This window comes from Falco rusticolus, chromosome 3 (genome assembly GCF_015220075.1).
Source record: "Falco rusticolus isolate bFalRus1 chromosome 3, bFalRus1.pri, whole genome shotgun sequence".
Classification (NCBI taxonomy): Eukaryota; Metazoa; Chordata; class Aves; order Falconiformes; family Falconidae; genus Falco; species Falco rusticolus.
Genome location: NC_051189.1, coordinates 68,784,968 through 68,807,852, shown reverse-complemented (window position 1 = coordinate 68,807,852; position 22,885 = coordinate 68,784,968). Strand labels below are relative to the sequence as shown.

General features: G+C 44.5%; 1 protein-coding gene across 3 annotated transcripts in view; it reads left to right on the top strand.

Annotated features, from left to right (window-relative positions):
* The first annotated feature begins 18,907 nt into the window (after positions 1-18,907).
* The window catches only part of ZNF516 (zinc finger protein 516), a 105,481-nt gene continuing 101,503 nt past the window's right edge, over positions 18,908-22,885 (top strand). For 2 of the 3 annotated variants that reach the window (XM_037380285.1, XM_037380288.1), the window contains exon 1: positions 18,908-19,061. The gene's annotated coding sequence lies outside the window, so the exon portion shown is untranslated. Of the gene's footprint in view, positions 19,062-19,143; positions 19,212-22,885 lie in introns of those variants that run through there. The other variant, XM_037380286.1, reaches the window with a different exon arrangement.

The window sequence follows — 22,885 nt, the reverse complement described above, 5'->3', positions numbered from 1 at the left end:
TTTTAAGAAAATACAAAAAACTAAGCAGTTAAATTTAACCCAGATATAGTTCTGCTGATTTAAAATTACATTAAAACAAAGGTTGGATTTGGCCAAACCTTTTAATTGCTCATGACCCCATTATTTTCTGCCCCCTTCCCCCCTCCCTTAACTAGTTGTCCCATTGTTTCACTAGGGATTGAAGTTAGATTTACTAGCTAGCAATTACAAGGATTGCTCTTTTGCCCTTTTCTCTGTTTTAAAAAATAACAGGCGAGGGGATGGGGAGAGAGAGAAGCCTCAGAGGAGTTTGGCTGGTTTTTTCTCAGTCTCCCTGTAGGTTGCTGGTGTTATACTGTGACTTTTTAGGAAAAGTGAGAATACAAGCCAATCAATTCCCTTCAGCTCCACAGGACTGAACTTTCCTGTGACAAGGCAAAGATCCAATTGCCCTGTGAACTGTCCCATCTGATTTGATTAGATTTGTTTTCTCCTATGCTATTGTTTATCACCACTTTTATACGTATTTGCCCTTATGTTATATTTCTGCTGTCAGCTAGAGCAATAAATAAGCTTTTATTAGTCTGTGAGCCACATGCAGGGGAGCAGAAGTGGGAAGCACCTGGCATACTATCTCCCCTCCTGCATTACCAAGTCCCCCATGCCACAGTGGGATTCACTCCCTAAAAAGATAAAGGTCCCACTGGGTCCTCCTCCCCCTTCAGACGTTTCACTGGTATGTGTGCAGGCATTTGCTTTAGTTTATGGCCGTTTACAGAGACTGTGGGAGACGTGCTGGGTCAGCACGTCCTGTAACTCCTCCAGCTGGCAGAACCAATGTCGGGAGCTGCTGCCATCCCCAGGAGGTCCCCTTCTGCCACAAAGGGGATACAGTTGGTTTTGGTTGTGGTTAATTCCTCTACCAACAGATTTCCCACCTCAGAGATCCCCTTTAGGGGTTTATATCATCATAAATTAGCACTGACTTGGATTGAATTTGACCCCATATTTATATTCAAACAGCACATAACCAGCAGTAAAACTGCAGACAAACATAAATAACACATGCTTGTACATCCTCTGCTGTGTAGTGATCCCAGTGATGCTGAAACTGGTATCTGAACACTTCGAAGCCTGTTTTTTAGAGAGTTTGAAATGCATTTATTAAATTGCAGCCTTTGCTGAACCTGCCAAGAAAGGTCTCTGCCCCAAATGGAAACTGTCCAAAAAATTATGCACAGCCATTTTAAAGTTATGCAAGGTCAGAAAATACAAACAAAACAAAACAACAAAACAAAACAAAAGCTGGGCAATAGAATGGCCGCAGGACCAAACTGAGCTAGGAGAGACCTTTCCCTTCAAGCATGCCCACTTTGCCACGTGAAATCAGGGCAGCCGTGAGTTGCACAGGGCTGGGGTGGGGGTCATCTTCCCCATGAGCCACAGAAGTTTATATTCCAGTTTTCTAAGTGTATTGAATCCTGACTTCCTTTTAGGCTAATAGCTGGGGTAAAAAAAAAATAAAAGCGTAATTGAATTGGGTGGGTATGTGAAACATTCCTTTATTTCCTAGTACGGCAAGAGTAAGCTCTGGGGAAAAGGGGGAGGACAGGTGGGGTTTCAAACCCATGGCTGGCTGGGATTCAGTGCTCACGTTAGTTCATGCTGCTGCCTGCGCTACTAGACAGATGTCCCAATATCAAAGGCCCATCCCTTTTTTCCCCCAAACATTAGCCACAATATGTGTGTTGAGGATGAAGTGAAACACTAAGAGTCCTCTGGTTCACAGGTGCTTTTTTTGGAGTTTGTTGCGCTGATGAATGATGGGGGTGTCTGGGAAAGGGTTGTGATTCCTAGCTTTGCTGGATCTGTTTTCTGGAATACTTCAAATGGATGAGTCTCCAGAGCCATCAGCAGCTCCTTCTTCCTTGGAACCCCTCTTTCCCCACCCCAGTCCCCAAACCGGCCCTCTGACATACATTGCAGTTCCTGGCTTTCAGTGATTTTCCCCTTCATTACTTGAATTCTAAACTCAATCTCACTGGATTAGTAAACCTTTTTTGTCTTGTTGTGAGCTGCACTTTTTAAACTCCCAACAGGTAAGCTAGAAAGGAAATATTAAGGTTTACTGGCTGCTACTGTGAAACCAAATCAGCCATGAGTGACTTAATCAATGAAATTTGATAAATGCAAGGTCTAATTTTTCATTTAAGTGAATTCCAAAAGGGTTTTGCAGAAAATCTAAAAAAAAGCCATCTCTGTATATTAAAACGTAACTCCAGAGAAAATTCTCTCAAAATACAGAAAACAGTCAAATAATTTAGAACCTGTGGATTTAACTTCCACTGAGCGTGACAACCATTTTGTAAACTGAGGGCATTCTGGAGCCAGTGTAAACGAAAAACACCAGAATGCTGAAAATTAAAGATCCGAGCCAGAGTACAAACTGCCTCCCAGTGTATCTATTGCAGCACAACAATACCTTGTGTTCAGAAAACATCACTCCCCCTCTGTCTGGGGAAGCCTGAGAGACATAGTGGCAGCAAGACGTGAAAAGAGTGTAGTTTGAGACGTAGCTCTGTTGCTACCTTCCCGCCTCTCATGGAAGGCAGGTTGCTGGCCAGGATTTACAATACTCTGGTTTCTTCTGGCATAATTTGATGAACAACTTTTCAGGAAGGCTGTCAGGAACCTCCTCTTCCCCTTCCCCTGCCACTGCTTCATGCTGGCCTTGGCCTTGTACTGGTTTGTCCTGCCATGCAGTGAAATGGGTGAGGGAGCTGAATACCTTGGAAAATCACTGTTAATTTTTATATTTCATATTTATTCGTCTATTTTATCCTTTCTGGGTGGTGTTTTGTTTGTTTGTTTGTTTGTTTTCCCCAGGGGATCAGGCCCACCATCCAGCCTACTGCACAACCAGGACAATACTGCAGGGGGACTTGGGAGGAATAAGTTGCTGGCAAGAACCAGTAATTGCACAGGGCAGCTAAAGCACCCTCCGGCCCATCGAGTGCCAGATCACAGCTTTAGTTCATTTGGTGACCTTCTGCCTGCTATGGTTATTTTATATATATATATATATATACACACATATATTTATCAGCATGCCTGCAGCCACCAATTCTCTGCTGAACTGTCCCTAATTTACACCCAAGCAATGTGAATGCAGCAAGTCTGCAAAACGTTGCTACCTGACTGCTGTTTTTTACTTGCTTTGCACAGCTGTGAATACAAGGTAGAAGGCAATGGAAAATTAGGAACAGAATAGCTAGGGATATTATAAACAATATCTGTGAGGTTAATTTAAATGTAGCTTACATTTCTCAAGAGCATTAATGACAGATTGCTTTGCTTTCTTAGAAATGGAGGGGAGGAGAATGTCCAAGTAAATTGACACTGTTATCAAAACAACAAAATAAATCCCTGGAGGCCATTTAGGAGCTGTTGGAACCAGGTTTCCGAAATAATGTTAATTGTAATCTTCTCCATTGGTGTGTTAAAGCATGTATGCAAAGGTATAAGCAATAATAAGAGAAGACACAAAGTCGCATGTATGTGAAGGGCTGCATATTCATCTTGTTCTTCCTCTTTCCTTCACTGCTTGGGGTACTTGTATCTGCCTGCTGCTCTGATGTTACTCCTTTCAAAGGAATAACTGCAGACAACAGACTTCACTCTGGTTTATTGGCAGCTTAAGGTACTCAAGCACTGCAAGGATTAAGTTTTATATCTTGAGGGACACCTTTCTGTTTCATGTTCTTGGGAAAGCTAGTGGTTGTTAGAGAGGTATGGGCAGGTGTGCAACTGGCTTAAATATGAAAGATTTTTCTGAATGACTCAGTGTTTATTTTATTTTTATATGTTTTTACTTTCATTTAACTTACCCTCAAATCCTTTTTCTTCCAGATAGTCTAAGAAAGGTGCAAGGTTCTCTAAATGTCACTTTAATCCAGTGTCTCCTCCCCATGCTCCACTCCTCGGACACAGTGCTGCTTATCACTGCAGAACATAATGGACAAATGCTTCTTATTATAACATAATTTAAAATGCATTTTCCAATTACACAAGGATATAACATTTTCTAAAATAGTCTAATTTTGTATATGTAGACAGCTTTTTAATAGCATGCTGCAACCGAAAATTACCATGAGATTCTTAAGGACCAGTATAGCAAACGTTATTAATCTCCAAATGAAAACATGTGAACTGCTCCATGCTTAGCTATAAAAATCCCTTTCTTTTTTCTTTACTTTTTACTAAGTGCAGGTAGCAGATTGTTTTGGCCTATTGGAAACGATTAAATCAAAGTCTGTGGGGCTTTCTACAGCTGTATTTAATACAGAAGGGCAGACTCCTTCCTGCTGGTTAAATTGGCTGCCACGATGCACAGCTATTTTTATTTTTGTGTGAAAGTGAGGTTTTGAAACCTTAAAAATAAATTACGGACTTGGCAGAGGAAAAAATACTTGGTTATAAGTCAGCATGAATGTAGTGCCCTGTATTTACTTTGTGGTGTGTATCTAAATTTCTATTTTGATTCAGGAATTTATCCTGATAGATTAATCTATGTTTAGCGAGAGAAGCAACTCATGCTACCTGTTTCAACAGTGAATTTGCATTAAATAAGATGGGTAAGAGAAAAGCTGAATACCCCATTTGCACATTAAAAGCTGATCATTAATCCTATATTTTAACTCTACAACTGTCAGGAGCTATTATTTCCCAAAGAGCCTGACAGTTCAAGGGATAAACTGGAGTGGGTCCCATTATAAAGGTCTATGAATAGACGTCAGAATAGTTTGCGCATCAAACCCCAAAGGCTATTAAATGTGATACTTTAAGAATCAATTTGTAGCTAAATTAAAGTGAAGGGATGTGAATCCTAGGACAGATTTAAATAAAGCAGAAAATGTAACATATAGAGAGGCATTTTAAATACAATTAGACAGATGTAAAGATTTGAAAGAATATGTATTATCAAGAATAAAAAAAGCCCCATTGATTTTCAGCGTACCCTGGAAAACTGTGCCACTGTTTGCCACAGCAAAGAAATCAAATAAGGAGAGGTGCTGAAATGCTGCTTTCAAAATTATGTTTTCAAATGACTCTAGAGCAGATCAATAAGAGAGCTGATATCTTATGAACCTTTGAGAAAAGTCAACAAATGCAATGCAAGAAAAGAAGACCAAAGAGCTGTCTTTGCACAAAAAAAAAAAATTAGTTTCTAACAGGACATCCTGCTGAGTTTTATCTGAGTTCATTAGGCTTGGAGACTGAGATCTGCTAATTCCACATGAAAAGTTCCAGACATTTGCAAAACCAAATCAAACGTGATGCTGTACTTAAGCTTGTTAAGAAGTTGAAGTTAACACTAAAACCTGCTTAAATGGGCTATCAGGAAACAACACTGTACAAGTGGTACCATACTCACCCTTTCAACAAGCTAGTAAGCTCTGTGCAGTTATTGTGAGGTTTTTAAGCACCACACTAGACTGGTCCTCCAAAAAATAAATGTTGGGAAAAGAACATGATTCTCCGCTACGTTACTTCTGTTTTCCCCCAAGAGGTCTCAAATGAAGTCAGGGAATCAACCCCGACATATATAATTACAAGGGCAGGAGTGCAGAAAGGCTGACAAGCTGACTGTACCAGCCACAATTTTGTTCTCTCTCATTTGTTTCTATGATTTCTCTTAAGTAGTTTATATCCTGGGTCCTTGAAACAGGATGTGACTTAAAAATTGTATATCTTCCTCTGCACTCTGAAAGTTAATAGTTGTTTATTATTCAAAGTAGGCTACTGAAATTAGATCTCATAAAAATGAAATCACAGTTCATTTCCATAGCTGAAAATGGAGCTCCTTGCTTGCTGCAGCTGGAAGAGGTGAAGACAAAGAGGAGGTTATTGTAGACAGTTCGCCCTGTTTGTTCTGTTTAGAGCTAGCTGAGACATGAATGGAAGCTCCAGAAAGCCCCTCGCTTTGTACTTCTCTGGTTATCACAGATTTTAATATTCGGGGGGGGGGGGGGGGGGGGGGGCAGGGCGGATAGCTGAAAGCTCTATGCTGTAGGTTGACCATACTGTCTAGTAAATAATTATCTCTGATAACTTGAGATTAGCTATTCCTGCCTTTTTTATACTGTCAAATGTAATTAACTATTAATCACTGCATGCTCCACCATTATTTGATTATTTCGAACTGGAGGCAAGCTCTCTTATAGGCATGTGAATGTATAAATGTATAAACACATTAAAGGCACTAGGTTCTTTACTGTGTTCTTAAGTCTTGTCTTAAGGCAAAATAATATAGAAAGTGCCAATACTGCGGGTGTCTGGTCACTCAGCCCTTTGTATGTGTGCTTTATGCTATCACCTTTATTTGCACAGCCACATACTAATTTTATTGCAAAGCATCATTTAAGTTTCAGAAATTAGCAGCAATTGCATATTTTGTTACTTTCAAAGCAGTTTGTCACCCCATGCCTTATTTACCGTATGCTATTTAAACGCTCCTCTCAAAAAGGAATAATTAAAATACTCATGAGATTTTCTGTGGTGACCAGTTCTGCAATATTTGAATGCTTCGTGATCACAAATTAATTTACCACCCTCTTAGCAGTTGCTGTTGGAACTCATCCCAACCTTACTGCTCTGAGTTCTTACTATAGTGAAATTTTGGCTTTGCCCCTGTAATCTATCCTAGAATAATATATTCGAGCATGGAATAGTGAGGACACTAGTCTATAACTGAGGATGTGGCATATGTGGTTCTGTTGGCGCTACCAGCTGTAAGAAACCTGAGCATCCTCAGTTACAGCAGAATCTTCCTAGAATTTAGCAACTCCAATAGAAGAGGTAGTGATGGAGCATGTGCAAACTGTGATTTTTCACAGACTTATAACACAGCCAAATGTATAACGAGAATAGCAAAAGGCAAAGCCCTAGTACAGGGAGCTTCTTCAGATCTTTCAGACTCTGGCTTCAAATTGTGGAGGTGCTAGAAAAATTCCCAGAGAGTATCCAGAATGTTTAATGATGGGCAAAACTGGTTTCTGTTAACCTCACTTTCAGAAACAGCTAAACAGTTTTGGCTGAAGTTTTCATTAGAATTTGGGCCTGAAGCAGACACCACATGCAAATTAGCAGACATAGCTAAACTCTGATAAAATGTAGCTGTCTTGTGAAGACTGGTTTATGAAGGTAAAGTGTCAGGCAACTTTTTCTTTTCACACTGCACATACGCACAAATGTAATAATCCCATTACACATAATGCTGTACATGTGATACAGACATGTATGTGCCATGCAGGTGCAAATGTGCTTGTGTAAATATATGCAAAGATCAAACGTCTTATCATGTTCAAGATTATCACCTATAGATAGTCACCGTGTGTAATTCGGGATGAGTTATGCAAGCCCATGAGCCTACTGCTCGTGAGCCACTCAGCAACAACGCTAGCTCTGACTGCACTAAGAACAGGACAGTCAGGATTATAATCTTATTAAAGGAGAATAGATTCAGAAATCATGTCCTACTTTTGTTAAATGCAGCACTGGTAGGTTACATGGATCGCTTACAGTTTGAAATGCTAGTTGTGTATCAGGTTTACAAAAATTATTTGATTAATTTGAGAAATTCTAAATATTACCATTAACAGAACTTTCTTTCTTGGTCCCATAATTCCAGGTGTATATATATGAAAAAAGGCTTGTGTTTATCATCTGTAAAGAAGTTCTTGTCCTTTATTGCAGAGAGCCAAGTGTAATCACCATGAGAGGAAACGATCCAGTTGAGCAGCAGCCTTAGCAGGAAAGCTGACTGCCAGGTGCGTGAAGTGTAAGGATATCTGTGCTAGCTATGCACACACCAGGGGTTTGATTTGCATTAAAACAGTGCTGAGATGGAGGGAAAAGAATGAGAGAGAGGATAGGTAGGCACCTACACCACCACCGCGTCTCTGCCTGCTGAAAGGGTTTGGATTTCACGGTAGAAACACAAATACAGCGTGAAGCTAAATAATTAAAGCCTGGCATTACAGACCAAAGTAATTTCTTGTTATCAGGGAAGCATTTTTTTGGTGTGTGTAACAAACAAACCTTATTTTGAAAAATTTTAAATGTGTTTCTGAGAGAAAATATCTCTTCTAGCTTTTGCAAAATTTCTATTACCCCAGGAAAAAAAAAATATCCGACACCACTGAGCACATGGGCTTATCTGCAACCTAATACTGTTATTGTAAGGGTTTGTATAGCTCACTTCCTGCCTTTAGGCTTACACAACAGGATATTTAAATTACAAAGACAATGAAGAAACGAGGCAAAACGCTCTTGATATTAAAAATATTCTAGTTGCTTTACTGCTCTAATTCCCCATGAAGTGACTTGCAGATTTAATGAGTAAACATAAGGTCACTCTTAGAGTCTCACTTGCTAAACAAACTACAGGCAAATTAAAGGCAGCCAGCAGGCAGGTTCGGGGGTTTATCAGTTGTCCACTATCCTGTCAAAAACGTGTTACTTACTGTTATAATGCAGCCACTACCCCTTACTGCTGTTAACAGTCTGCCACTGTTTCCATTGTTAACTTGGTCTTCGGGGCTTAATATCTCACCTGTATCAAATTGCATCAGGTCGAACCTTGGCACACAGGTGTGTCTGGATGGTACTCTTTTTTTATTTTTTTTTAAACAACAAAATTAAATTGCATCAATGGGGCTCAGGAATACTTTTTTTCTTTACTTTCAGGCACTGTTTATTCACTTCCCAAATCTGAACACAAACAAAAGTTTAACTTTTCACTGAAAAAGCCCCTAAGTGTAATTCGATTGGACCATTAAATCTTTCGGTTCTTATTCAGTTTGCATTGATGAGGCTATTTTTATCCTAGAGGTCTTTATCTCAGTGAGCACTTCTCAGCTTATGCTTTCCTGATCTGCCACCTTGGAGTACTGAAAGAAACTAAATTAACCCATATTCGATTGCTATTAGACCCTTTTTTTGACTCTGGCTTGTCTCGGGACAGACTTTCTGTTCTATTCAAAGTATATTTGTTCTTTTTTAGCTGTGTGACAGCCTCTCTCTGATTGCACAGCCAACTCAAGGAAGGTGCAAAAACACTTTGGCAGAGATTGTTGGATGGATATAACCCTTGCTATGCGCTGTGTTAGGTAAAAATGCCAAAACACAATTCCAAACACAGGTACCATTCATAACTTGTGCCATGGTTTGCTCTGCTGGGGTCAAAAAAGGTCTGAGTATTTCATTACGACAGCAGTGAGCGCAGTTTTCTAAATGTACTGGCCCATTTTGCAGCTACAAAAAAATGAGGCTCAGAGAGAAAAACTGGCTTGTGCGAACGGGGAGTCCCCCTCAAACCCAGTATATACAGCTGCAACAGGGGTCAGACCTGGCACAGCGCTTTGCGAGCACTGCGAGATGCGCTATTCCCACTTCCCATGCTGCAGCAGGCTGCAGGCGGTGCCCGGGGAGAGGGAACGTGGCGCACTGTACCGCAGGTGGGTAGGTGCAGATGCAGCTGCAGCCAGCCAGCAATCACCTTGGATCAAGATCAGCCATGTCAGCTCTGCTGGGTGGCATGGTCCTTCCTCTCTACTCAGTCATCTGCTCAGCAGTGGGCTCTTCCACCGGGCCTGCCCCTGCACCGGGGACCCAAGCTGCTCAGGGTGATAAGAGGACAAGTCTTACACACCCTTGGTAAAGATTTAGTATCTACTTGCAAGCAACCGGCCGAAATTCAACCTAGATTAATAGTTGGAGTTCTAAACCCGCTTTGCATTAGCGATGAAAAAAATGCGCTAGTATGTGGATGAATGTAACTCATTCATGGGTTCATGGGCCCAAAGGTCAGGGAGAGGAGGGCTCCGCAATAGCTTTGATGGTTACATTCTTCCATTATATCTCTGATTAAGTTTAAGTGTAAAACCCACGGAATTTCCCATTAACTGTACATCTGAAGAAGCTGCTGAATGCACTTATGCACGTGCAGAGAAGCAGAACTTTGTTTAACTTCAGCTTATACAAACTAGTCACACATCCCCTTGCTTTTGATAAAGCAGAACAAGGACAGTAGGATTGTATGTGTGCTAAATAAATGGCATTAGATGAAGTAATGCCTTTTTTGGACATTTTCCACTTTGCAGTTGGAAGTCAGCAGGATCTGGAAAACCACATTTTTTTTTAAATATGATGGAAAATTATTAAATAAGAATGTTGTTGTTGTCAGTCTCTTGCATGCAAATCTTTCAGGGTCTAGAAACCACCGGTGAACTTTAGAGAGAATTCTACCCTTAATATGGACTAAACACGTTTGGTAGTCAAGGAGAAAACACTTGGCTACCAACCAAGCAAATACTTCCTTTTAAAAATGTTCTAGTGAGCAAGTGAAAAATGAGGTCATTCATGCAAATATCCCATTCACCGGCACTTTTTTTATAACCAGATTATGGCTACTGTGCCTGCCCTACAGCAGCGCGGTGCGGACTCTGAGTAGAAAACTCTTGAAAGTAAGCTAAGCAATATAGTTATATACTCCTTGCAGAGGCGCTTGTCAATGAAACGAGGATTGTGCTGAGGTACTGTCAATGCTCTGCCACGTTGCCTCTCCAAGAGACGGAGGTGGGAACAGAGCAGGCTTTAGGAGCAGATGTTGACCTGGGCAGTGGGGCAGGGGTCTGCAAAACCAGCCAGCTTTGTTCTGGGTTCTGTGGCAGAGCAACTCCCCGGGTCATGGTCATGGTTGAGATATCACCGGCCACCCATTGCTGGTGCTTACGGCTGAGGGCAGCGGGGGGAACATGAGGTCGTGTTCAGCTCTTCACACCAGTTTCCAGTCACCAACCTCACAGGGACTTGGCACTGGGACCACCGTAACGGTGGTTGGGGTTACACAGCAAGACAGTGCTGCTAGAGGGCTCCTGGCCTCTCTTCAGAGCCCCTTGACCCCTTGTTCCCATTTATGCCTTATGCTGTCTCTCCTGTCTGGACTATGGAAGTATAGATGCATATGTTAGGTCAGTTCTACCTAGTGGAGCCTTCAGGGAGTTAAGCACCAAATGGTGAACCCAACTCTCTTTAATTCTGTCAAACAAACAAACAAACAAACAGAAACTTTAGCTTTAGTGACCAGGCAGACACACCAAATGGGGTTGCCAGTACACACTTGTATGCATCTTTCTCCTCTGGAGAGATGAAACATTGGCTTGGACAACATTGACAGCATCATTCTGCAAGCGTTTTTGGCGGTGTTGTTACCACGCTTATTTTGCAATGTATTATTTTTATTACACCAAGTCCCACCAAAATAAATAGGATCCTGGACTCCTTAGATGATAGACGGATTTGGCATGATATGTTCTAATGTCTGGGGGAAAACATGTGGCATATTACATGGCAACATACCTCATAGCAATAGAAGTGTATATATATATATATATATAAAAGTATATACATATATCTAAATAAAAATGACTAACGGTACATCTTGTATTATGAGAACATTGTCATACTAGTGATGTGAAGAGCAGATCTACTGCATTTGACTTTATTAAGCGTAACCCTTTTTATATAAAGCCCCTAGGAGCAAACAGGATGCTTGCACCATTGATATTAATGGGATCCTTTGCAATAAAAACAATACTCGGGAATCTTTTGCACAGTAGAAGGAACCTAAGAGTTTCTGGCATATGTGATAACTGCTTTATTGAGTGCGTACATCTCTGCTTTTGTCAGAGAAGCAAATGAAAATGTAAATAGAAGGAAAAAAACGAGATGAGCTATTGCTCCACAAGAACATTCAAAACGAAGAAATATCTCCCAATAGCCTGTTCATCTCTTTAGGAAGCGAGATAAGTGTTTTAGAATAAATGTGCTGCTTATTCCTGAACAAGGCACCCACGTAGGGAGCTGCTTTAGTTTGGTTATTCTGCAAACAATTCCGATAGTAAAAGCTATGCCAGCCAGCGTCATCGAAGAGGAGGGGGGAGGCGGTCTTCGCTACATTAGGAACCTTTTGTTGGTCTGATATGGCTATATTCCCCGCCACACTGGTGTTCGGCTGGGTTTCCGTGATAAAACAGAAATCCAAATACCCCTTTCTGTCTGCTTGAAAGTTTGTTCTGATTTGAACAGAATTTGTGTACTTACTGGACAATTAAATAGTGTAGTTTAACACTTGGCCTTTTCTGTGCTCGTTTTAAAACACAGAGGGGGAAAAGCAAAGGGGATTATACTGTAGGAAACAGAGAAGCAAAAGTGCATGTTCAAAGTATGCTGCATATGACTAAAATATCTTCAAATCCTTGCCACAGAAGTTTCTCAAAACCTCGCCGTCTCTAAGTAAGGCCTTTGTTGACATGAGTGCCTCACTTGTTAGTGAATGCTCCGGGTTTATTAGCTTTGGAGTTTAACAGGGGAAAAAGGCAAATGCCTCACAAAGTCTGTAGTGGACCAACTTCTCTTAACTCACTTCTGTCTTTCAAACCCATTGGAAGCAACAAACTAGAAGCCTGCTGCAATTTTTTCCTAAAAGTTAGGACAATTTTATGCCAACAATTTAATGCTAATAAACCTGGGCATTTGCTTCCTTCTCTTTCTCTCAGTAGAACAAATTCACTCGGTTGATTTGTGGATCCAAATGTAGAAAAGCGAGTCATGAATTTTTTGTGATTTATGGGGAAATTAAAAAAGTAGCCAATTTGGCATAAAAATGTACAGGGAAGAAAAATGGTCTATCAGCAATGAAAGAAATAGTGGGAAGTTTTTGGAAGAGTTCCTGTTCTCAAAATAATTTTCTCCAGAATTGTGCATCTTTATTATGACTTATAGTGTTGCAAACTGCTGCATCTTCAGACGTAATTATTGTACTTCTACTCATTTTTAATTTATGCCGTTCAGAAATACAGGCTGAAACACATAGTTTTACAAGTAAGCAGATACACAGCAACATCTTAGATACCCACCCTGATCTAGTATTTCATGATTTGACTTCAAGAGGTGGGCAGTAGTATGCTAAAAACAGGCAAATGCCACACAGTTGTGGTTTGAAAAAAAGTTTGGGAGCTTCTAAACCCAAAGTTTTTGTCTGGCTCGCTGAAAGGTTAGACGGCACTGGCAAACTTTTTCTCTAGCCTGTGAATGGATCTGTGTGGCCAGACCTCAGTACAGGTTGTAGCATCTCTGCAGTGAGATAATAAAATCTGGGATTTAGACTCGAAAGCATCTCTATTTCTTATTTGCGAGTTCTCATGTGCTTTCAGCAAAATAAATAGCTGATGCTGTTTAAGTTTTTCTGTTTCTTCTGCTGCTCGTCGTTGCAGATCCACATCCTAGTGCTTATGGCATATTATGTTACAGCCAACCAACTAACTTCCTCTTAAACATGTTACTTCTGCTCTGTTGCTCATGATATTGATGGCTATTTTGACCTTTGCAGTTCTTTAATTACTGAAGCCTTAAAATAGTACATGTCAGGTAAAATATTCTCTTTTTGAAGTTCTTTTTTCCTCGCATGCCTGAGCTGAAAGACCATATAAACCAAGATTATTCAAACACTTACACCACTGCACAGAATGTCAAGGGAAATTTTGTTAGTGAGAACAAGTGACTGTTTTGTTCCACTTTTACTTTTGAGGTATTTTTTACTCAGCAGAAGATAGTAAGTACATGAACGCATTTGCCATGCTGGTACAGAAATCGTTTAAAGCCTTCCCCTTGCTAAAATCCAGAAATTAACATTTGTGAAACTATTTTCTGTTTTCCTTTATTTCAAATTTGTGAAACATCACCAAATAACACACTGTTTTAGCTAGCAACCAGTTTCCCCAGTTTTATCCAGCGGCACATTCGCTGTATCATCAGAGGTCATTTTTAGCTGTTGTACCTCTTTGTCTGGTCCAGTTAGAAAAAGCGCACAAGCACTCCAGTACTATCAGTTATGCTTGGAGGAACATAAGAAGGGCGAGGGGGAGGGGAGGTGACACAAACTCAGAAATAGCCTGTTTCTTTGCTTCGAGAGAGCGCAGCCTGCTAACAGCCAGGTCCAGCCTGCCAGAAAATCAGCGTACTGCAGTATTATGATCGGTAGACAGCATGAAAAAACCCCAGGCCACAGAAATATGCCCTCCCCAAAATCTCTTATATATATAAAAAAAATCTTTATAAAAGTGGCATCCTTATTGAATTTGTCTTCCTTTAAATTTTAAATTCTACATTTTGGCCTACTTCTTTTTTATTTCTGAACCTATTATGGGCCACATCTGTGGAAGTCTGTATCAGCTATTCTGAAACCAGCTGCTGCTGAGATTCTTTCAGCTAAGCTGAAATTAAGAACAGGTTTGTGGGCTCTCTACCTGCTGTGAAGCCGTGATGTAGTTTATAAAATTACATATGGGTGAGAAAATCTGACTGCCAGGGCTGGAAAAGTTGGTACTATATAGAGCATTTAGCATGAACCTAAAATAACCATGTACACTGAGGCTGTACTTATTTTGCAATATTAACTTTTTCTGCTCTCTTCCTTGATGTCATTGTAAAAGTGATGTTGAATAACTTTATGTAAAAAAACACGTGGGTTTGAGAGGATCAAAGCACAAAAATCAAAATTACGGTATATGCTAGCAACTGTGTTGACGGTAGGGGCAAATATGAAAGACAGCAGAGTTAAACACGTTGATTCTTCAAGAAACGTCTCTGAATTATTTCTGCCATAAGGAAAATCTCATTACATGCCAGAAACGAGATGATGGAGACAAACACCTATCGTCTTTTGTTATTAAAGCAATTCCATTAATAACAAGGGGACGACTTGTATGAGCAGAAGGCAAAGAGGATATGACCACATCCTGACACCCCATACAATTTGTCATCAGATATGCCCCAGTCGCTTATTGCAGTTACATGTTAATAGATTCATCAGATCCCGAAATATGTGCAGCTCTCTAAATGGCAAATTATTTTCAAATCCGTTCACTAGATTTACACCTGACTAAATTGACGGGGTGCAAGAGCTTGACCTCAATCCGTACAGACCCAGAATACAGTGGCATGCAAAACTTTGCTGGGTCATGGTGTGTTTTCGTAGTACAAACTTTGGAAGCAGCCGGACACGGCACAGCTCCTGAGGCACTTTAAAGAAGACAGAAAGATTTTTGTGGTGCACATGAGCAGTAGGTGTATTCTATCTAGGAGTATATGCTTGTTATTGATTGAAACCATTTTGTTACAGAGTGAAATTTGTGCCACTCACATAAACTCTGAAAACACACCACTGTTAGAATGGCCCATTTTAACTGGCGTCAGAAATGTTAGTTTCTTATAGAACAGCATCACTGGGAACATTTCTGTGCAGTGATCTGCAGATGTACATGGGTATTAAGAGCTGCCAGTGCCTTCCAGTTCGTAACTTCTGCACGTGCTGTTTGCATTTCCAAACACACCAAGAAAAAGTCTGGTTTACAATGCGAAGTCTAATACAGGATTATTTGTCATCAGACTTTGTGTGCTCTTTATTTCTGACCCAAGCATGCTTTGAAAGCAAAACCTCTGGTTTAGATAAAGATAGATACATATTGTTTTATTGGCAAGACTGGAGATCCAACTATAAAGCTAAGGGCCGTGTTTAGAAAGGGTCGCTGAGAGGCAATTATGACAGGAGACCCCAAGGAAAATACTAGTCGGTGTCTTGACATGGAGAGACAGATCCCTTAGAAAAACTGAGAGCCACAAAACATCCTGGATTAGCATTATTTAGGTACATTCTCTAAATTTCAGGTAGATTTGTAACAATGAAAAACAGTCATTGGCGCAAAACCTGAGTAAGCATACAGCGACAGCTGAAGTGGCTGACTCCCCTAGATTACATATCACTGAATATATCTGTGGATGTGACATGTATACACACACACACACGCGCACACACACACACACACTCTCTCTCTCTCACATATACATAAAATGTAATCCAAACTCGGCTTGTTTGCCTGCCTTGAAGCATTTATACATCCTTTCAGCTTTGCTTTTACAGAGACGGCTTTTTTTTCTTGCTATTCTACGATGGTGTTTCTCGGGAACCTTTTCTTATCTAAACTTCCACCAATCATTCCTAAGGCTAAGTTATGCAGACAAGTCACCACACAGATTTTCATCAAAATGCCATTTTCTTTAACTTGAGAAAGCCTGGTCCCAAATGCTGAACAAATAATTTATTAGACCATAGCAAAAGTAAATAAATGTTTTCCTGCTCCAAGTATTTCATTAGCCAGAATTATTATACATGTGAGTCTATAAATAGCAAAACATGTATTGAGCCATTAATATCACTGACATTCTCATACGAAATACTGTAATTTAAAGAATTTGAAATGGGAGGACATCTCCTGGAAGATTTCTGGCAAAGATGAAATGGGTAAACAGCATCTGCAAACAGATTAATCACCCACGGTAATGGTAGGTTACTAACAATTTGAAAATTAAGAATATCTTTGCTATCTGAAATTTCGGACTTCAATGATATTATGCAAATGTATTTTGCATATCTTTTAAGTTTATAAATTCTTATACTGTTCTGGTTTTGCTTTCAAAACACAGAAGCGCTGGACTCAGCAGAAGAAATGTGAGAAAATCTCCTATTTAAAATTACATGGACAGAGGAACTCTGCTAGTGACTTTCCGTGAAATTAATATACCGCTTGATTGTTTTTAAAGTCTCTGCATCTTCTGAATTTTTAATTGCCTTTCCATTAAAGTGGAGTACCCCTTACTTACGAAGCTTGAGATGGGTTCTCCAGTCCTTCCACCCCCGTAGCCTCAGTATCCTATTTGGTTAATGGGAACAAGGAGTGCAAGACTGGGCCCTGTGGAAGCAAATATGGAAAATATTAAGCATTTTAAGCATTACTCTATCAAGCAATAGAGCAAGCCCTGTGCGGTGTGTGCTCACATTTTACTGTCTAAGGAAAAGAATCTACACAGATCATGAGAGAAAAGGAGTCGGTCTTAAAAAATCGCATTTTTAGGTAGAGGAGTTGGGAAGTCACATGTACCTTTCATTGCTCTGACTTGTCAATTTTCACCATATGGAAATTATTAGCTTAATACTGTAGTTCTAAATACTGCCTAGGAATGCTGATTTATAATAGATTTCTTGCTCTTTGTGTAAAAACCCGCTAAACTACTATATAAACTGTGATTAGAGAATCTACACTCTTGTGCTGCAGGCGTGTGCCTGGGGTGAACTCTTCAAGCTCAGAGAGGTGACATCTGCTCCAGTCCACTCGCAGGTAAATCTGGCATCAGTGAACTTAGAATTCCCACAAAATGCTGCAAGTCTGGAGTCGTTGGGAACACAATTTGGCCTGTGATTGGAAAAGTGTGCAGGAAAGATGCTGATGCATAAGAAACAAAATCCAGACATTCCAGATACATTATTTACTATTGAGGCATTTAACAACACTGCCTCAATGTAATGAAGCTGCCTTTGAAGGACGGGCAAAGTGCGTTTTTTAAAGCGCATCCTCTCCGTGTTTTGACCAGCTGCTGTGCACGTCCGATAATTTTTTTTTTTCCCTGTGAATTAGAATTAAATTTGATTGTCCCAAATACATCCCACTCAGGCATTCATGCTGAAAGCAGCAACAATTGTCAATGACCTTTAACACGCCTGCTATTCAAATTAGTGCAGATCATTAATCACACATAGCTTACATTTTATGATTCGTGTATCCTTCATTACCAACTTTCCCTCTCGCTCGCAGCCCCCCACCCCCGCCCCTTTCCTTTATTCCGAGGGTTCTGGTAATAAGCGCTGGAATGGGCAGGATTTAGAGCCTCCCGCCCCCCCCCCCCCCCCCCCCCCCCCCAATTTTGTTTTCTGCTCGTTGCCAGCGGTGCGGGAGCAGTTTGCGTCCCAAGTGCAAGGGGGAGCGGGAGGGCAGCGCGGGGGGGGGGGGGGCGGCCCCAGCGGGGGGGCTGGGAGCCGGGGGGCTCGGAGCCGGGGTGCCCGGGGGTGGGGGCGGCTCCACCGGCCCGCGGCGGCGGCGGCCCCAGGGCGCTCCGAGGCGTTGAGATAACACCGACCCTTCGTCAAAAGTCCTCCTTGTCAATTCTACGTCATCGCACATTACGAGACAAAGAAAGAAAGAGAAAAAAAAAACCGCCTCCACACCCTTGATGTCTAGTACCGAGCTTCGGCAGATTAAATTCGGCTTTCCAGCCGAGACTAAACATACTCCCCTCGCCCGTGGCACACATATTTGGCGTGATTAAACTGAGCTTCGCAAACACGCAGGAAAGCAAGGACTGAACTTTTCAGACGCAGGAGCGATGCTGCTTTTTTTGTTGTTTTTTTTTTTTTTTTTATTTATTATTTTTTTTATTTTAAAAGCCATATGGCACATTGATTTGTTCGGAGGTCTTTCAACTTCCCCGGCGTGGCTGTTGAACAGTATTCCTCTTTGATCTTGATTGAGGACTTTAATGTTGTTGTTTCTGTGCATTTCAATAGATCCATAAATACTTTACCAGCGGAATTTGTCACCCCCCAAAAAAACAAAACAAAAAAAAGTTTCTAATAGAAATGCATCTGGGGCAACTCCAGCCCGCACCTTTCGCGGCGGAGGTACGTGGGAACCGGGCCGGCGGTGGGCAGGAACGCGACTCCGCGCCCGCACAACGCGGCGCCCGGCCTCCCCCCGCTCCCGCAGCGCCCGGCGGGGCCCCGGGGCGGCGGCGCCCCGCGCCCCAACTTTGCGCCGCGCAGACAATAGCGGCCGGCGTGCGGCCCCGCACCGGGCAGACCGCGGGCTGCGGCCGCCGGGGGACGCGCGGCGGCGGCGGGGCGGGCGGGGCGCGGCGGGCGCGGGCGCGGCGCGCGGGCGCGGCGGGCGGGGGCGGCGCGCGGGCGTGGGGCGCGGCGGGGGCCGGCGGGCCGCCCCCGCCCGCGCCAGTGGAGCCGCTCGGCGGATCATGTGCAGCGCTCCGCTCGCATGCGGCGCATGGTTTCACCTTCAGGGCGGCGGGTGGCTCGGCGCGCCCTTCCCCGAGCGCGGCCGCCGGCAGCGGAGGAGGTGAGGGGCGGCGGGGCGGGGGGCTGGCCCGGCGGGCGGGGGTCCTCGGGCTGCGCCCCTGGGGGAAAAAAAACTTCGCGCCCCCCCCCCCCCCCCCGCCTTCGGGAATGGGGACTGGCCCCCCCCGGTCATCGGAGCGGCCCCAAAATGGTAACTTTGCGCTGTTTCGCGAGGAGGAGGAGGAGGTCGAGGTCGGCTTTACTGCAGTGGTGGTGCCGGGGGGGCCGGCGGGTGCGGGGGGCCTTTTGGCTTTGTACGCTCCGTCAGGGGCGGGGGGGGGCGGACTGCGATATTAATCCATTAGGAAACAAAGAACAAATTGCCTCACTTTAAAGTAAAATGCTTCGGCTAATGAAGGTGGGTGCTGGGTCTTCGAGCCCCGAGTAGCCACTTAAATTATTAAGTGGGTTTTTTGCTCTCTACTCCCCCCCCCCCCCCCCACCCCCCCCCACCCCGGTAGTGTTGCTTCGGCGTCAGCGTGAAATGCGCGGTGTCCGTCCGTGTCCCCCCCCCTTGTTTTTGAGTTGCTCGCCGCTCCGCTGCTCGCCGATCGCTGCGTGATCCCCGTTACAGAAGTACACAGTTTATCAAAGGAAGTTGGGGGTGGGCGGGCAGAGAAAACAATTATGCCCATATAGACAGCGAGAAGGGCTCGAAGGACAATGTCTCCAGAGCGATTATTTCCAGTAGAGGAAAATAGCCCGTTTGATGCGGGTGGGGTGGGGAGAGAGGCAGGGAGTTTAATGTATATGTAAAAAAAAAGGGGGGGGGGGTATCGAGGGGAGGGAAGTGGAAGGAGGGAGGGGGAGAAAAGAAGAATAGAAATAATGCAGTTCCAGACATTTTGTGCTATAAAAGCTTTCCTCCTCCTCGTCCCTCCCTCCCTCCCCCCGCTACTATCTTCGGTGATAATTAGCATAGCGCCTAGTCGCGATCCTAATGCGAATTAAGTACTTGGGCAAGTTGAGGAAAGTTTGGCTGGGTAAACTTTGCTATAAGGGAACAAGGTGGGGTGTTAAAAGAGGCAGTACGTGTGGGGAGGCGTGCGGGGCATGACAGCCGGCCGTTGTTTTTCCCCTCAAACCAGCTAACCTCTGCAATTAACTGCTGGAGACAAACCCTGTGTTTTAAGCCGAAAAGTGTCGGTTTGGAGTCAGCACCATTTATTAGGAGCGTTAATAAGCTGCCAGCATCAGACAGGGATCTTCTGGGGAACGCGCATTGTGTGTGCCCACAGCTTATCCTTTACATTACCCCTATAGATACGGTGGCGCTCGGGCACTGGACGTGCAAATATAATTTCGCTCGGACTGCTTTCTAAACATTAATTCTGGTATTTATTTAATCCAGATGCAGGGTTCCTCTCCCCTCCCCCCCCCCCCCCCCCCCCCCATTTGCTGCCTTATTGTTGGTTTACATTTTCTGAAAAGGCGACTGGTGTAACCTGTGGAATTTGAAATGCAAATAAAAGCCTGTGGGAGTTGAGGCAGAACAAATCAGCATTTATAAAGTGAAAAAGATTTAATGTCTTTGAAACCATTGCGAGATTTTTTTTTTTTTAAGACCTGGATCGTGACGTCAAGTCGTTTGGGAAAATTTTTTAAAAATATTATTATTTTTTTAATGTCTGAAACGCGGGTATGCGAAGTGCTTACAGGAAAAACAGATTACAAGATTAACATCTGTTAACATGATCGTTTATCTCCAGCCAAAAATAGGTCAGTCCTTTCTTAAGGAAACACGATTGCTGGGCGCATGATTAAATAATGAAATTAGGCTGGTGAGTTCATAAATGAGACACTGTGCCGACGCGCGCTAGGATCCGACCTGTGACAAAAATACGTAATTCGGGGTCCGCGGGCGAGCGGTGCGAGGTCAAAGTCCCTTTCTGGGGAGAGGCGCAACTTCCCCCGCGCCCGCCCCGCCGGGCGTTCCTCGCCGCCCCCCGCTCGCCCCAGGCCACCGGCAGCGCCCGCGGCCGCGGAGCCCAACTCTTCCCCGGCGAGCGGAGAAGTTTCCGCGGCAGGGAGGGGCGCGGGGTGCCGCGGCCGGGGGGGCCGGGGCCGGCTCGGCGCGGAGCCCCCGCCCGCTGCTGGTGCGCGCCCCGCCCCGCAGGGGTGGCCCCGCCCCCGGCCCCGCCCCCCGCCACCGCCCGGCCCGGCCCCGCTCCGGGGTGTCGGGGCGCGGCGGGGTGGGACGAGGAGCTGCCGCGCCGCTGCCCGTAGCCTCTGCCCGGGGGGCGCACCCTCCGCCCGAGCCTCGCTGTTCGCATCCCCCCGCCGCTTCCCCCCGGGTGGTGGGGTTGGGTGAGTTGGGCTTTTCTTGGAAGTGGATGCAGAAGTGCTCTCACGAAAAATTTTATCGGGATTTTTTTTTTTTTTTTTTTTTTTTTTTTGAGGTTGGTTTGCTGATTCTGCGGGCAGGTCGCAGCTCTTCAAAACTATGGCCTGGCGGCTGTGTTCTGGCCTGGTTCCTTGGCGGCTGGGGAGAGGTCCCAGCAGCCTGCCCCGCAAAGGGCCGCTGCGCTTTGGCCCCGTGCCACGGACTTTATTTCATGCTTGCTGCACTAAATGAGTTAACAGCCAAAGGGTTTTTCATTAACTCGACTTGGCAACCGTGTATTTCGTTGGCTCCCCCCCCGCACCCCCCCCCCCCCCCCCCCAAAAAAGAAAAGAAAAGAGGAAAGCATAATTTTAAACAGAAGTTGAACGGCATAAGGTGGATTGGTTTGGGGGTGTGTGTATGTTTCTCAGGATCTTGTAGGATTTCCTTTGTGCCCCCCTTCCCATCCGTGGCGTGTAGGTGTCGGGGTCTGCGTGCCTTGATGTGTGACCGTTGTTTTCCCACAGCGTGGTAAGGCCCTGTGCGCTCGGGAGGGGACCGAGCGGGAGGATGCTGACCCTGAGGGAGGGGCAGTGACCTGCAGCTGCTTCTCCTTTATCTGCCCCTCAGCCCTGCGGGGGGGTGTGTGTGTGCGTGTGGATGGGGCCCAAGGGTGTGTGTGGACATGTTAGGGGGCACGCTGTTGGACGCAGGGCAGGTGCATGTGGGGCTGGGAGGGGTGATGGTGGTGGTGCAAGCGGGACAGGTGTGTGTGCACGTGTGCAGGGCCAGGGATGGAGTATGTTGCATCGCTGCAGGTGAGCCAGATGTGTGTGCCTGCAGGTCCTGCTGGGTATGGCGGGGGCCAGGTACACGTGTGCACGCCGGGATGGGGCTTCCCTGGCTGCAGGTGTGTATCCACTCGTACAGGAGCAGGGGGTGCTTTGTTGAGGCAGGTGCATACGTGTATTCATCAGTGTGCCACATCAAGTGTGTGGTGCTGGGCCTGTGTCCCACGCATGGGTGTGGGTGGTAGTGGGCGCTGGATGCAGCTGCATGCCAGCTCCTCTGGTGTCCCCCGTCCCGTCGTCCCCCCCCCCCCCCCCTTTTGTCCCCCAGGCTGGCTGCTGTTAGCAGGCCAAAAATAACTGTATTGCAAGAGGTGTTGGGTCTTCTGGGGGGAGAGCGGCACCTGGGAGGAGTGGTGGTGGTGATGGGAGCAAAAGTTTTACTGAGGCAGGGAGTATTTTGGGGAGGTTTGCTGCTGTAGTTTTGTCTGCGGGAGCTGGCTGGGACAAGTTGTCTCTCGGTGAGTGCTGCTGCTTGGTTTCCTGCTGGCATGTCCTTCACCTCTGTCACAGCAAACCCATGGCTGGCTGGCCTGGTCCTGTGCTGCTCTGTGCACCCACCATGGTTTTCGGAGCTTTCCCCCAGTAAAACTGGAAGCTGAAGTTGTGTCGGAGCACCTGTGGTGTGGTGGTTATTGCAGTGCAGTTACTCCA